The sequence below is a fragment of the Monodelphis domestica genome, chromosome 4 (genome assembly GCF_027887165.1).
Source record: "Monodelphis domestica isolate mMonDom1 chromosome 4, mMonDom1.pri, whole genome shotgun sequence".
In the NCBI taxonomy this organism is placed as follows: Eukaryota; Metazoa; Chordata; class Mammalia; order Didelphimorphia; family Didelphidae; genus Monodelphis; species Monodelphis domestica.
This window is the reverse complement of record NC_077230.1, coordinates 187443852-187460020: the sequence shown is the minus strand read 5'-3', so window position 1 is coordinate 187460020 and position 16169 is coordinate 187443852.

The window sequence follows — 16169 nt, the reverse complement described above, 5'->3', positions numbered from 1 at the left end:
ATATATGCATACTCATGTGTATGTATTTTTGCATGCATATATCTATATACCTATTTATGTCTTGTTCTTTCCACTTAAATCTCCTTCACGCAGAAGTATTTTGTGCACACTTATCTACATCACAGATGAAAGCGCACAAAGAAAATTGTCATCCTCGGTTACCGTGAGACTACTACTAACTAACTAATTTCATCCTATACACTCTGTCACTCTTCCCTCTAAGTGTACTTCTTTTTGCTGCCCAGGTAATAACAACAGTTTTTAAGAGTTACCAATGACCTCTTTTCTTATAGGGATACATATCATTTTAACTTATTGAGTCTCTTAAAATTTTTTTGTTTTGTTTTGTTTTATTTTTATTTTTTCCCCTCTTTTTAAATTATCTTTTGATGATTCTCTTGAGTTCTGTGCTTGGACATCAAATTTTCTGTTCAGGTCTGGTCTTTTCTTTACAAATTCTTGAAATTCTTCTATTTTGTTGAATGACCATACTTTCCCCTGTAAGAATATAGTCAGTTTTGCTGGGTAGTTGATTCTTGGTTGTAGACCTAGTTCCCTTGCTTTTCGGAATATCATATTCCATGCCTTTCTTTTTTTCGGTGTGGATGCAGCCAGATCCCGAGTTATCCTCACTGTGGTTCCTTGGTATCTGAATGACTTCTTCTTGGCAGCTTGTAATATCTTTTTTTTGGTCCGATAGTTCTTGAATTTGGCTATAACATTCTTGGGTGTTGTCAGTTGGGGATTAAGTACATGAGGTGATCTGTGGATGCTATCAATCTCCACTTTTCCCTCTTGTTCTAGGATATCGGAGCAGATTTCTTTAATAATTTCCTGTAATATAATGTCCAGGCTTTTTCTTTTGTCATGGTCTTCTGGTAGGCCAATGATTCTTAAATTGTCTCTCCTTGAATGATTTTCTAAATCCTCTGTTTTGTGAATGAGATGCTTCATATTTTCCTCAATTTTTTTCATTCTTTTGGTTTTGTTTTATAGTGTCCTGCTGTCTTGTGAGGTCACTTGATTCTAGTTGTATTCTGGTTCTTAAAGATTGGATTTCATCCTTAGGTTTTTGGTCATTGTTTCCTTTTGGTCTGATTTTCTTTGGAGGTCATCTTTCATCCTCTTTACCTCATCTTTCATCTGCTTTGCCTCATCTTTCATCTCCTTTGCCTCATTTTCCAGCTGGTTGATTTTGGCTTTCAAGACACTATTTTTTTGTTTTAGTTCAAGTGCCTCTGTTTCCAGATGACTTATCTTAGTTTTTAAGTTCTTTTCCCAATTGTCTTCAGCCTCTCTTAATTGTGTTTTGAATTGCATTTTGAGTTCTTCCAAAGCCTGTATCCAATTCGCTGGAATTTCTGATTTTTCTTTGCTGATCCCCCCCCCCCCCCCGTTTTGTTCGCTCTTTGCTCATTACCTGTGCAGAAGCTGTCTATTGTAATTTCTTCTTTTTCTGTTGTTTGCTCAAGTTTACCCCTTCTTTGCTCCCTGTATTTGTCTGTGCTCTTGCGCCTCTCATTTTTTTTTTGGTTTTGGGGCTGTCAGTCTCCCCTCTTGGAGCTTTGTCAGATCTCTTGGTACAGTCTCTAGGGGAGGAATGTTAGCTTCCCTGTCCTCTGGAGGCTTTTGATTGGATTAAGTTCAACTGGGTTGGGCTGTTTGTGCTCTGAGGCCGAAGACTCCTGGAAGGCTGGGCCACCCAGGCTCTCTCCAGTTCTCTCCGGCTGCTTCTCCGCTGTCTGCAAGGTTCCCCAGTGCCTTTGCCTGCCTCCCTGAGCTCTGAGGAGTCCTGATGGGATTATGTTCAACTGGATTGGTCTGGATGTGCCCCGAGGCAACGGTGAGACTGGAGCCAGATGGAGGGACCCAGCCACAGCCCTGGTCTCTCCCTGGCTTCCTCCCTGCTGTCCACGCTATCTACGCTGGACCCTCCGAGCCTAGCACCCCACTGCTCACAAGGTAGACCCTCCAAACCAGCCCCTTTGCCCGCTCAGGGGATGCCGCTGCCACTGGGGCTCAGCCCTCTGGGTTGGAGGGGAAGGGTCCTGGGACCTTCCCTCTGCCTTCCCCTTAGAACCGAGTATTCTCAGATTCCAGCTTTTGGGGGGTGTACCTTTTGATTTGAGTCCAGAAGGAGGGCTCCCCACCTCTGTCCTGTTTTTCAGTTTGAATTTCGGTGCCCTAGGAGCATTTAGTTTGTAATCGGTAAGGAAGGGTTTTCTGAGGTCTGAACTTTTGCTGCTTGCTAAACCGCCATCTTGACTCTGCCCCTCAACTTAGGTCAATGTTGAGAGTTGCTCAGTATTCATTTTGGGATATTAGATAGAGATTTAAAAGGTAAGCAAAACTTTTATGCAAAGTATTAACAGATTTTAGCTCCCAGTTTTTGAGCCCCAAATTATATGTAAGGCTATTCTCTTTTCATTTCTATTTTGTACGGGAAGAGCAAGCAGGAATAGATTAGCAGATATTTGGTCTAAAGGAAATTGTTTGTTTGTAAAGATGGATAATTCTGCATATTGATCTTGAGATATCCTTCAGTGAATGAATCTTTTAGTGAGTTTTTATATTTAGTGATGACATAGATCAGACCAAAAATACCAAACCAAAACAAAACAACAACAACAAAAAATCCAGGTTATATACTCTCCATTCAGTGTATGTATATGGATGGTACTTTGGAGAACTTATCTTCAAAGATAAAAAAGAATTAAGTATCAAGAAATACAAATTAGGGGTAGGATAATTGTATCTTTAAAATAAAAACCCTTATCTTCTATCTTGGAATTGATGCTGATTATTGGGTCTAAGATTGAACAATGATGAAGGGTAGGCAACTGGGGTTAGGGACTTGCCCAGGGTCACACAGCTAGGAAATGACTGAGGTCAGATTTGAATTCAAGATCTCCCATCTCTAGATCTGGCTTTCTGTCCACTGAGCTACCTAGAAGCCCCTAATTTTATCTTTTTTTAAGGAATTGGGGGAAGAAGTAGGAGGAGTATAGTCTTCATGGAAAGACGATAAAATGAACAAATCAGTTCACTTCAAAACCACCTATTAAGTGCCTGCAATATACACTATGGACAACCCAGTGCATGCCCCTAACTTGGATTCTAACACTGAAACTATTTGGTTTGCCTTTCAACTTTAAGTGTAGGCTGCTCCATCCAATCCCACACCTTGGGAATACAAAAACAGACCTTTAAAAAAACCCATGTTCTTGTAGCTTGATTCTATTTCAACTCTGCAATAATTACAATAATTACAAAGATAAAGGGTAGAAGTCACGAAGTGCTGGCTGGTACATTCCAGGGCAGTAGAAAGCTTGGCGCCATTTTTATAGTTATGCCTGTTAAGATTTAATAGACGGAAAGTTTCATTAGTGAGCTGTGCTGCAATTAACTTCAAGGAGGTTCCAGACTACTGTATGTAGCCCTTGCTAATAGAAAATTGTTTAAATTTCCCTTTTGAAATAACACATTAGATTTTCAACACTGTAATTGTAGGTCGGAGGCACCATTCAATCAAAAGGGTATAAGTTAGGCCATTTTCTCATTACATGTCACATTTCCAGCTTGTTTTCCCTTTCTCTAAAGGACATATCAGTTGCTGACAAGTGGGGAGTGAGGTTATTGTTGTTATTTTCCAGAAAGAAGGTAGGAAATCACTGCTTTTATTCTTTTCTCTGTCCTTCTTGCTTACACACACACACACACACACACACACACACACACACACACAAATGCCCTATATGCGTTGTTGGGGGAAAAGGCATTATTACGCTAAACCTGGACTCTTCCTTGAACAATGCCACTTTTATACTCCCAGTTTCATGTATAATGTTTGCTACCAATTTTGACAAGTTACTAAATGGCCTCGGATAGATGCTATGGAAAGTAGTACCTTGGTTCTCCCTGGTGGCCTTTAAGTTCTGACCTGGGGCTGAGTTTCCAGTCTAGCCAAGATGAGATTCCCTCCACAGGCAGGCGGGTGAGACAGAGTTCACTAATGCTTTTACAAACTCCCTCTAAGTCCAAGAGGATAGGTATTGGGAGGATTCATCTTAGATTTGAAACACTTCAGTTCTTCAAAAGAAAAGCTTGCACCCCTCTCTGAAAACTCACTTCCATTTTGACAGCAACTGGCACGTCCTTTGGAGAAGGAAGGACAAAATACAAGGCAGCTCCACTTGGAGGCCTGGTAACAGTCACAACTCTCTGACTAGGCTTTTTCTCCATCTGTCCAAGATACTACGGAACTCTTAATGTCCTTAAGCTCACATGTTAGTGAAGAAAACAAGTCATTAACTCATATTTTAATGAAGAAAACAAGCCAGAAGTATTGTTGAAATGAGACAATTTAATGATCCAATTCAATAGCATTTGTTAAGTGTTTTCTGTATGCCAGGTACTGTTCTAGGTCCTGGGAACATAAAAACCAAAAATGACAACAGGTCCTGCCCTCAAGGAGCTTTTGTTCTATTGGGGGAGAAGCAATATTTAAGCAAATTATAAATAAAAAGGAATTTGGAGAGTGTAAAAGACCTTTTCTAGCAGGTGACATTTGAAATGATTCTTGACACAACTTGAAAGAATCTCCTGAATTTTCCTTCAGTCCTACCCCAGCCCCTTTTCCTTTTGCATGGCTTTTGTTTAGTAGGTAATGGATCCAGAACATTTAGGTGACTCAATGGATAGAGAACCAGACCTGGAGAAGGACGGTCCTGGGTTCAAATTGAGACTCAGACATTTCCTATCTATGTGACCTTGGGTAAATCACTTAATCCCAATTGCCTACCCCTTACCATTCTTCTGCCTTGGAAGTGATATGTAGTATTGAAAATTTCTAAGAAAAAGGTAAGTTTTTTTAAGAAAAATAATTAATGGACCAGATCTTTTTAGATGTGAAAGACATTTTCTGGGCATGTGATAGACATTTTAAAAAATGGATCACCTCTTCCCATCTAAAGGATGCCATTTAGTATTTTGGTATAATTGTGAAATAGACAAAAATCCAAGAGGAGAAAGTTGCTATTAGTGTTATACTATTTCTGTCAACTCCTTGAGGACAGGGATTATTTTGGTTTTGTGTTTGTAATTCCAGCCTCTAGCACAGGGCCTTATTAAGCACATACTAGGTCTTTAATAAATGTTTGTTGAGTTGAATTTCCGATTCTTGTCTCACTATTTCAAAAGGTCCATTGGGATATATGAATTTTCCCTTTTCATATGTGAAACCTTGAAATGAAACATAGACTGTAGCTGTCACATGCATATCATACAGACAAATTCTGTGTCAACTCAAAATGTGATTTGAATTTATTATAATAATATTCTTCTTATCTTGTTCCTAGTTTTTAATGTAGTTCAGATAGAAATCACAGTAGGTGGGTTGTTATTCCACTATTCTTTTTTTAAATTGAATGGTCTTTTAATGGTCTATAAGCTACTGAACTAGGGCAACTAGGTGGTATACTGGATAGACAATCAGCTAACACATTAAGCCCTCTTTATAGCATTTACTAATTTTCAAGGAGTAAATGCTTGCTCTACAAATTTAGCAATTCCAGCACATCCCTGCATACAGGTCAGTTTCCCAAGATGGAGCTGGAGACACAAAGGTTAATGTCAAAGGACTGAGCTAAAACCGCAAACAGGAATTAAGATCAGGTTAATAGGCTGGAATCAAGAACACTGGGGCAGCTAAGTGCCTCAGTGGGTAGAGTGCCAGACTCATCTTCTTGAGTTCAAATCTGGACTCAGACACTTACTATCTGAATGACCTTGGACAAATCACTTAACCCTATTTGCTTTAGTTTTCTCATCTGTAAAAAGAGATGGAAAAGGAAATGGCAAACCACTCTAAAATCTTTGCCAAGAAAACCCTAAATGGAGTCATGAAGAGTCAGACATGGTAAAATGACCAAACAACAACAAAGCTATTGCACAGGTGGATAAAATGGTGGATAATTTTCTTGTAGTTGCGTCAAATCATGAGGATGTCAGCTTATCCTCTGTTGGTTTGCTGAAAACATTGTTAGTACGAGTTCTAATACTAGACAAGACAGTCCTTTCAAAACCTTTACCTTCTATCTTACTGATTTTGTTCTAAGACAGAAGACAGGTAAGGGTTAGGCAATGGGAGGTTAAGTGACTTGCCCAGAGACACACAGCTAGGAAGTGTCTGAGGCCAGATTTGAATCCCAGACCTCCAGATAATAAGCAGGATAATGCCCAGCAGGGGGAAATAGAGGCAGGGGACTCTGCTCCCTGAGAAGTCTATCATAGCGCTGAAGTCCTGGCAAGAACTCAGACCAAACTAAAACCACCCCCAGTTACTTTTCATAAATCCAGTGACATAAACCTATTGTCAGCCTTTGCTAATGCTCATTGAAGTGAATTCTCAGTTGATTTCTTGCTACTACACAGTGAAGTAAGAGTAGGTGAGATGAGGAAATGGAAGCTAAAGATGTTAAGTCATTTATCCTGGTGATGTATTTAGTTAGCAAATGTCTTAGGCAAGATTTGAACTCAGGTTCCCCTACCTCTAATGCCATTCCTTTATTCAATATATCACCCAATTGCCTTGATTAAGTTAAATTCCAGTTTGAACCAGTTCAGTAGGTGTGTGTTGATTTATTTTAAAAGCAGGAGTTTAGTGGAAAATTAAAAGATTAAGGCAGATTCATAATTTCTCCAGTTAGCATGATCCATTCTGATTTTTGATTAGGGTTTCATCTTTGACCTTGAATGAAAGATTGAGATTTCTAGGACAAAGTAGAATGGAGGCACATTTTCTTGGGTCAGTATGTGACCTACTATTTTGATCACTTAACCAGGAATCCATTTCTTGAATGACTTTTTATGCTATAAGTCCAAGTGAGCCTCGTTTGGACTGTGTATTAGCAAGGATGGTGTTTGCTCAAAGGAGGATATTTAGAATAAATTAATCTTTAGGTTTCAGGTAGCAACTTGACATGATCATTGTTAGCTTCTGTGTGTCAAATAGATGGCTACATTTTGCATATTTCCCTTTATTAGCCTACATTCTCATTTGAAGAAACATTTAACTTTTATTAAGGCAGCACAGTACTACTAAGCCTAATATTCAAGAGTGTTTTCATACATGTCTTGGTATTAATTAGGGAGCCGATCTTGTTTGACATGTTTACTTTTAATTCTTAATAGGTTTCTAAGTAGGGTAATGCGGTAAGTACCCAGAAAAACTAACAATTATCTAGTCTAAAGAGCTTTGTATTTCACTATAAAATTCAAATTGTGGGAAAGTTATGCTTCAGTCAACTTCTATTAACCTTTTCTTGTCCACATCAGCTGCAGGTTAACTCACTCTTGCCTTTTTTATGGAGTGAGAAGCAGGAACTTTGTCTTTTTATGAAAGGAAACCCAGGAGTGCCAAATATTTATGACAAATTTAAGTGTGTCTTGATTGGAGGATTAACTTTGAATGAAGCTCATTTCAAGTGTCAGTTTCTGTAAGGGCTGATTGTGGATGTCATGAATTATGCCACACAACTCAAGGATGCTTTCATTTTTGTCACCTGTTATGGCTGCCATGACTTCCTGACAGGGAGTTGTCTGCCAGTGGTTATCCAGCTGCAGTGTGGGTAGGGTATGACTATTATGAAGACTTCATAGCAGCATAGATCTGCTATGGATGGGACCTGTTGACCTGGCTCCTTTACTGTCTACCACTGAGAGGTCTGGCCACACAATTTAATTTTGTTTTATTCTTCTCTTAATTGAACCAAAATCGGTAAGGGAATCATTAGAAGTTCAACAGTATGGAATGATAGAAAAGTGTCAACGAGTCTTAGATGGAGGAATATAAAGAAAGTCAGCAAGTCTGAAGAGGAGAACAAAGTTGGACTTCTTTCTCAAATTCATGTGAATTGTTGGCAACAGGGATTCCTAACCTGGAGTCCATAAATCACAGATTTCAGGTTAGGTTTGGGAACCTGGGACTTTGAATATTTCATGGTTACATTTCAACATTCTTTTAAGTATTATTTATTTTTTTCTGCATTTAAAATATTATTCTGAGGAGTACCTAAGATTCACCACACTCCCAAAGAGATTCACGACATACAAAAGGACAAGGTTTGACATGGGCTAGACTTTCAAATCCAACATCCCAATTCCAAAGAATTGTAGGAGCAGGAACAGGGCAAATTTACCTTTTTCCTCCACAGAAAGAGGAAAGCCGTTTGAATAAAGCAAAACCCAAAGCAAATAACAAACCTTTAAAGCCTGAGTAACTATGACATGGTATGGGCCTTTTCCTAGAATTGGTCCCATAATTTCTAAATGAATGAACAGAAATAAGAAAGGTATTATGCTATTTTATGCTGAATTAACCTCTCTGTATACTGCTAAAGATCTATCTCTGGAGACACATCATAAAAACTAATCACTTTCACCACCATGGCAGTATTAAAAAGTATTTCATATTTTACTGTCAGAGTATAAAATTACTAATCAAGGTGGGGAAATGGCCAGGAGAAAACAGTAGTATAAGAGACCTATTGAAACATATCTTAATATTACTAAACTTTTTTTGCTTACTCTCATTTGGTTTTCTCTATCTTTTAGAGACAGCACCTACCTATCTACCAAACCCAAAGACAATTACATTAGAAAATCAGGAGTGCTATGTGAATAATTGTTAATCTTTAAAGAATTAGGAAGAATTAGTCAGAAAACTCAAAATCACAAATATTTCTTCAGAAACTTATTTATACCATATTTCATTTTTCTTTTTGTCCATGGGCCACTTGAGGAAGGCAAAAATTTCCCCTATTTATAGATACAAACACATATCTTCCTAGAACTGGTAGCAACACCAAGATTATTTTCTGGCAATAACAATAAATTAATATCCCATTTTCAAGAAACATATTTAAAAATTAATTAATAATTCTTAGCACAGAAAGACTACAGATATTTAAGGGAATTCAGTAATCAAAGATTCCTCTCAATTCTTCCTATTTTAAAGAAACTTTCCAGACTCTGAGTTCAAGTATAATTATTACTAATTATTATTACCTATTTTATTGTTACCAATTATTATGACTATAACTGATAATATCTAGTATTTATGTAGCATTTTAAGGTTTTTAAACTGCTTTACAAATATTACTTTATATTTACACAGTCTTATAAGGTGGGTGCTAATATTATCACTGTTTCATAGATGAAGAATTGAGGCAGACAGGTTAAATGTCTTACTCAGTGTCTCCTCGTTAGTAAATGTTTGAGGCTGAATTTGAACTCAGGTATTCCGGACTTAACCACTGAGCAACAGTTTCCTCCACTTACATAATAAGCTATATAAATAATAGCAGCCAGGTAGTCTAATGGATAATGTGCTAGATTTGGAGTCAGGAAGACCTGAGCAGGTCATTTAACTTCTGATTGTCTGACAAAAATATCCACAGAAGAAGGAAATGACAAATAAATCACTTAAGTATCTTTGCCAAGAAAACCCCACGGATAGCGGTGGTTCATAGAATAATGAAAAGTAGAACACAACTGAATGGCTGAAAAACAATAACATTATGTAAGTAATGCTTGTTTTATGTCTGATGCCTTATGAAGCTGAGCACTTGTAGGTGGAGCTGGTGCTACCAGTGAGGAATATCAGATACTGTCAAAGCCAGGTTTCACCTTCTTTCCCCTAGATGGGGGAGCCAGAGAAACGTTTCTGTTCCTTAAGTATACCTAGGTCTCTCATGCCAAGAGGCAGCTTTGATCACAAGGATTATATTTCAGGAAAATGCTGAATACAAGAATGAATGCATCCAATTGGCTCTTGCCAAAGGGGTAGGAGAAGCTGAGAAGGACTGGACACTTGGTCAAGCATATAAAGAAAGTGATAACTTAAGAAAGTGAAAATTTCAGAATACAGACAGAAGGAGGATACTTGTGGTAAGTATTCTGATCTCTTCCCACACTGGAACTTTTCCTTAAGGTCTATCCAACAATACAAGAATTATTAAGCACTTATTATGTTCAAAGCTCTTAATCAATTTATACTTCCTTGCACGTGTTCATCTATATTTCAAACTTTAACACTACAGAGAATCAGACCACAGGTTCCCATTACTAAGGAGTCTTTAGGCCAAATGTAAAGAATATCTTAATAGTAAACCTTTAAGAGACTGGCATGGTTTCCAGTTTTATGTTCATCTCTCTGGACTTCAATTCCCCTAGTCCCACTTTTATGGAATATTTCCCTTCTCTTCCCTGGCAGGAAAGGTAGAATAGCAGTAGTAAATTTGGATTCAGGAAGATCTATGTTCAAATTTCATCTTTGATACTAGGAAATGATGTGATGGGACTTAATTTCCCCTTGCTTCAAGCAACCCCTTAATACTTGTATATTAAGGCTTAGTGAAGGGGATATCTATACCAGGAGTTAGAATTTATACTTCATAGCCACATTGTGGGAATCCTTTGAGTAATTTGTGTTGATTTTAATAAGAGATACAATGTTGTAGTGGGTAGAGTGCTAGACCTAGAATGAGGAAGACCTAAGTTTAAATATTGTCATTTATTCACTTATTCACTACATGACTCAAAATAAATTTCATAACTTCTCTGGGTCTCAGTTTCCTCATAAAAACTTTCCTCCTTAAAATGAAGAAAATCAACTTGATAGCTACTAAGGTTCCATACAACTTTAAGTCTATGATCCTATGAAGCTGTGTAGAAGAGAAAACAAAAAGTATTTTTAAATGCTTCTAAGCCTGTGATACATTTTAAAGGATTTAAATCTTTAAGCATTTTTATTTTATTATAGATAACTCTTTATTTTATTAATATTACAGATAAATCAGATGTAAATATATATATAAAGAAGATTAGGATAGTGGATCAGATATTGCACAATATGAAGGTTAAAGGGATGTCCATCAGTTGGGGAATAGAATGGAGTAGTATTATGTTTTTTAAAAATGGAGAAATAGGTAATTTCAAAGATCATGGAAAAACTTTTATGAAGTAATACACAGTGAATTAATTAGAATCAGAAGAATAATTTATACTATAGAATCAATATCATAGAAATGAACATAATTAAAGATTTGTATTTAATAACAAAGAATGAAATGAACAATACCAGGAGAACAATTTATAGAAGAATTATGCTATAAAAACAAACAATTTCAAAAGCTGTAAAAATTCTGACCAACCCAAGGACCAGCCATGATTCCAGAGGACCAATAACAAAGCATTCCATCCACGTTCTGACAGAGAAGGGATAGACTTAGGGTGCAGAGTGTGATATATTCTTATTATGCATGGCCAATGGAAACTTGTCTTGTTTAACTAGCTTCTTTCTTACAAGGAACTTGTTTCTTACCTTATTTCTTTTTCCAATAAGATACAGTATGAGAAGGAAAGAAACTTACATTAGTTAGAAAATAAAATTTAGAATTTCCAGGGGTGGAGCCAAGATGGAGGAGTAAACTACAGCAGCTCCTTCACAAGAATCCTCTCTAACAAAGATTAAAATATTACCACAAAATGAATACAGGAGTGAAATAACCAACAAGGAGATAGAATGAAATAACTTAAGAAAAGAAAAACCCAAAAGGTAGGCAGAGATCATCTGGGAAATTGGGGTGAGAGGAAAGTAGAGCCAGCAAAAGGCTGTAGCAAGGAGAGAAAAGCAAGTCAAGAGCAAACCAATCAACTACCACCCCACATCTATTATCCCAGTTTTGGAACCTAATCTCAAGCCAACATTTAAATCCTGAGATCCTGCTTGGGCAAATAGTGGTACAAGCCAAGCCACACCCCTTGAAATTTCAAAACTGGGGAAAATACCAGAGTCTCAGCCAAGGGCATTTGGGGCTAAAGTAAGCTGATCTGTGTGGGCTCAGTGCTAAGCCAGGATTTCCAGTCTGAGCTTGGAATAAGCACATAGTACACAGTTTGGGGTGGCTGATTGTTCTAAGTACTGATCTTTCTGACTAAAGGAGCACAGGGAAAATCTCTAAGACTTGGCAGTCAAGGGTGTGCCTGACTGAATAAAGTACATAGCAAGACCAAAAACTTGAGCCTAAGCCTGAGGCTAGAATTTGATTAGCCCCTGATCCAATCAAGGTCAGAATGAGATCAAAAGCTTATGCCCAAGACTGAGGAAAGTCCTTAAGCCATCAACATCTCAAAGGTCAAATGAATCAGCAGCAGGGGCAAGGGGCTCCCAGAGCTCTCAGTCCTCAGACTGAGAAAATAAGCTGAGATAAGCATAAAATAAGGACTGAAGTTTAAGAGGGTACCCCAACTTCCCAGAAAATAGAACCTACCTATAATTATATAGGGAAAATGAGAAAACAAGAAAAAAGCACCTAAATCTAAAGAATTTTTATGGAGACAAAGATCAAGGTATAGACACAGAAGGAGACAGTGAAAAATGAAGGAAACACATGCAAAATCCAAAAGGAAAAATATAGATTTGACACAAATTCTGGAAGAGCTCAAAAAATGACTTCAAAAACAAATTAAGAGAGGCAGAAGAAAAGTGGGGAAGAGAAATGAAAGTAATGCAAGAAGAAAGGAAAGTAATGCAAGAAAAAATGGGCCAATTAAATAAAGAGAGCCAAAGACTGACAGAGGAAAATCAGGTCTCAAAAATCAGAAATGACCATCTAAAAACTAATGATTTCATGAGAAATCAAGAAACAATAAAGCACAATCAAAGAAATGAAAGGAAAAAAAAGAGGAAAAAATGAACTATTTTATTGAAAAAAAATAACTGACTTAGAAAATAGATCTAGAGACAATTTGAGAATTATTGGACTAACTGAAAGCTATGATCAAGAAAATACCTTGGACATCATATTTCAAGAAATTATCAAAGATAACTAACTGCCCAGAGATCCACTAACAAGAAAATAAAATTGAAATTGAAAAAATTCACAGATCACCTCCAGAAAGAAATCCTCAAAGGACAACTTTGAGGAATGTAAAAACTAAATTCAAAAGCCACCAAGCTAAAGAGGAAATTCTTCTAGCAGCCAAAAAGAAAACATCTAAATACTATGGAGCTACAGTCAGGATCACACATAACCTAGAGGCTTCTACATTAAAAGATCGAAAGGCATGGAATATGACATTCAGGAAGGCCAAATATTTGGGTTTACAATGCAGAGTCACCTATATTCAGCAAAACTCAGAAATTCTTTCAGGGGAAAAATGGTAATTCAATAAGACAGAAGATTTCCAAGCATTTCTGAGGAATAAGCCAGACCTAAACAAAAAATTTGAAGTTCAAACATGAGACACAAGAAAAGCTCAAAAAAGGTAAATAAGAAAGAGAAAGTATAAAGGATTCATTATGGTCAAAATATTTATATGTCCTCATGGAAAGAGGATTTCTGTAATTCTCAAAAATTACTCTTAGTAGTAGACAAGATAGAAGGAATTTACTTAAAAAGGGGGTGGAGAAGTAAGCTGATTATGATGATGTGGTGTATATGCTGATATGATGTATATGTAAATGTGATGATATGGAACAATATGAATATATGATATGCATATGAATTTTATGTAGAAAAATCAATCAAGGGTTAGAAGAGAAGATTGCACTGAGAGAAAAAGGGAAAGGGAGATAGAATGGGGTAAATGATATAATATAAAGAGTTGTGAAAAATCAACATAGAGAGGGAAGGATAAGGGTGGTGATAGGCAATGCTTAAACTTTACTCTCAACTGTCTCAGAGAAAGAAAAAGAAGTATACTTAGTGGGGTATAGAAACCTATCTTACCCTAAGAAGTAGAAGGGGAATAAGACAGGGGAAGAGGGAGGAAATTGGAGGGAAATGCAAATAATGAGGTTACCATTTATTACCTAAATGGATAATTCTTATTCATAAATTCCTCTGTATTGTCCTGGGTTGTAGCATTGCTGCTACTAGAAAAAGCTATTACATTCAATTGTGATGCAAAAATATTAAATAAAATACTAGCAAAAAGACTTTAGCAAATTGTTATAAGGATTATTCATTATGACCAGGTGGAATTTATACCAGGAATGCAAGGATGGTTTAGTTACAGAAAAACCATCCAAATAATTGACCATATCAATAATCAAATCAGCAGAAATCACATGATTATCTCAATAGATGGAGAAAAAGCCTTTGACAAAATACAACACCCATTCCTATTGAAAATACTAGAAAGTATAGGAATAGAAGGGCCCTTCCTCAAAATAACAAACATATATAGCTAAAACCATCAGCAAGTATCATCTACAATGGAGACAAATTAGAACCTTCCCAATAAGATCAGGAGTGAAGCAAGGATTATCACCTCTGTTATTTAATATTGTACTAGAAATGCTAGCAGTAGCAATTAGAGAAGAAAAAGCAATTGAAGGGATTAAAGTAGGTAATGAGGAAACTAAACTATTACTCTTTGCAGATGATATGATAGACTACTTAAAGAATCCCAGAAAATCAACTAAAAAGCTAATGAATATAATTAACAACTTTAGACAAGTTGCAGCATACAAAATAAACCCAGAAAAATCATCAACATTTCTATATATTTCCAACAAAGTTCAGCAGCAGAAGTTAGAAAGAGAAACTCCATTTAAAATCACTCTAGACAATATAAAATAGTTAGGAATTAATCTACCAAGATAAACACAGGAATTACATGATCACAACTACAAAACACTTGTCATACAATTAAAACTATATCTGAATAATTAGAAAAACATTAATTACTCATGTGTAGGACAATCTAAGATAACAAAAATGACAATCCTACCCAAATTAATTTACTTATTCAGTGTCATATCTATCAAAAGATAAAGGAACTTTTTTATAGAATTAGAAAAAAATCATAACAAAGTTCATCTGGAAGAACAAAAGATCAAGAACATCAAAGGAAATAATGAAAAAATGTGGAGGGGGGCCTAGCAATACCAAATTTTAAAATGTACTATGAATCAGTGATCATCAAAACAATATGTTACTGGCTAAGAGACAGAAAGGAGGATCAGTGGAATAGACTTGGGGTAAATGATCTCAGCAAGTTAGTGTTCAATAAACCCAAAGATCCCAGCTTTGGGTACAAAAACTCACTCTCTGACAAAAACTGCTGGGAAAATTGGAAAACAGTATGAGAAAAATTAGGTTTAGATCAACATCTTATACCCTGTACCAAGATAAAATCAAAATGGGTAAATGACTTAAATATAAAGAGTGAAATCATAAGTGTTAGGCAAACTTAGAATAGTATACCTGTCAAATCTGTGGGAAAGAAAGGAATTTGAAATCAAGCAAGAGATGGAGAACATTACAGAATATAAAATGAATGACTTTGGTGATATCAAATTAAAAAAAAGTTTTATACAAACAGAACCAATGTAACCAAAATCAGAAGGAAAGCAACAAACAAACTGGGGAAATATTTATAACAAAACTCTCTGACAAAGGTTTAATTATCCAAATATATAAGGAACTAAGTCAAATCTACAAAAAACCCAAGCCATTCTGTAATTGACAAATGATCAAGGAATACGAAAAGATAAAAAAAGATAAAGAAGTCAAAACTATCTATAAACACATGAAAAAAGTGCTCTAAATCCCTCCTGATTAGAGAAATAGAAATAAAAACAACTCTGAGGTGCCACCTCATACCTAGCAGATTGGCCAATATGGCAGCAAAGGAAAGTGATAAATGTTGGAGAGGATGTGGCTAAATTGGGGCACTAATACACTGCTGGTGGAGCTGTGAATTGGTCCAACCATTCTGGAGGGCAATTTGGAACTATGCCCAAAGGGCTTTAAATGAATGCCTGCCCTTTGATCCAGCCATAGTGCTGCTGGGTTTGTACCCTAAAGATATAATAAGGAAAAAGACTTGTACAAAAATATTCATAGCCAAGCTCTTTGTGGTGGCAAACATGTGGAAAATGAAGGGGTGTCCATCAAATGGGAAATGACTGAATAAATTGTGATATATGTTGGTGATGGAATACTATTGTGCTGAAAGGAATAATGAACTGGAGTAATTCCATGTGAACTGGAACAACCTCCAGAAATTGATGCAGAGTCAAAGGAGCAGAACCAGGATAACATTGTACACAGATACTGATGATACATTGTGGTACAATCAAATGTAATAGACTTTTC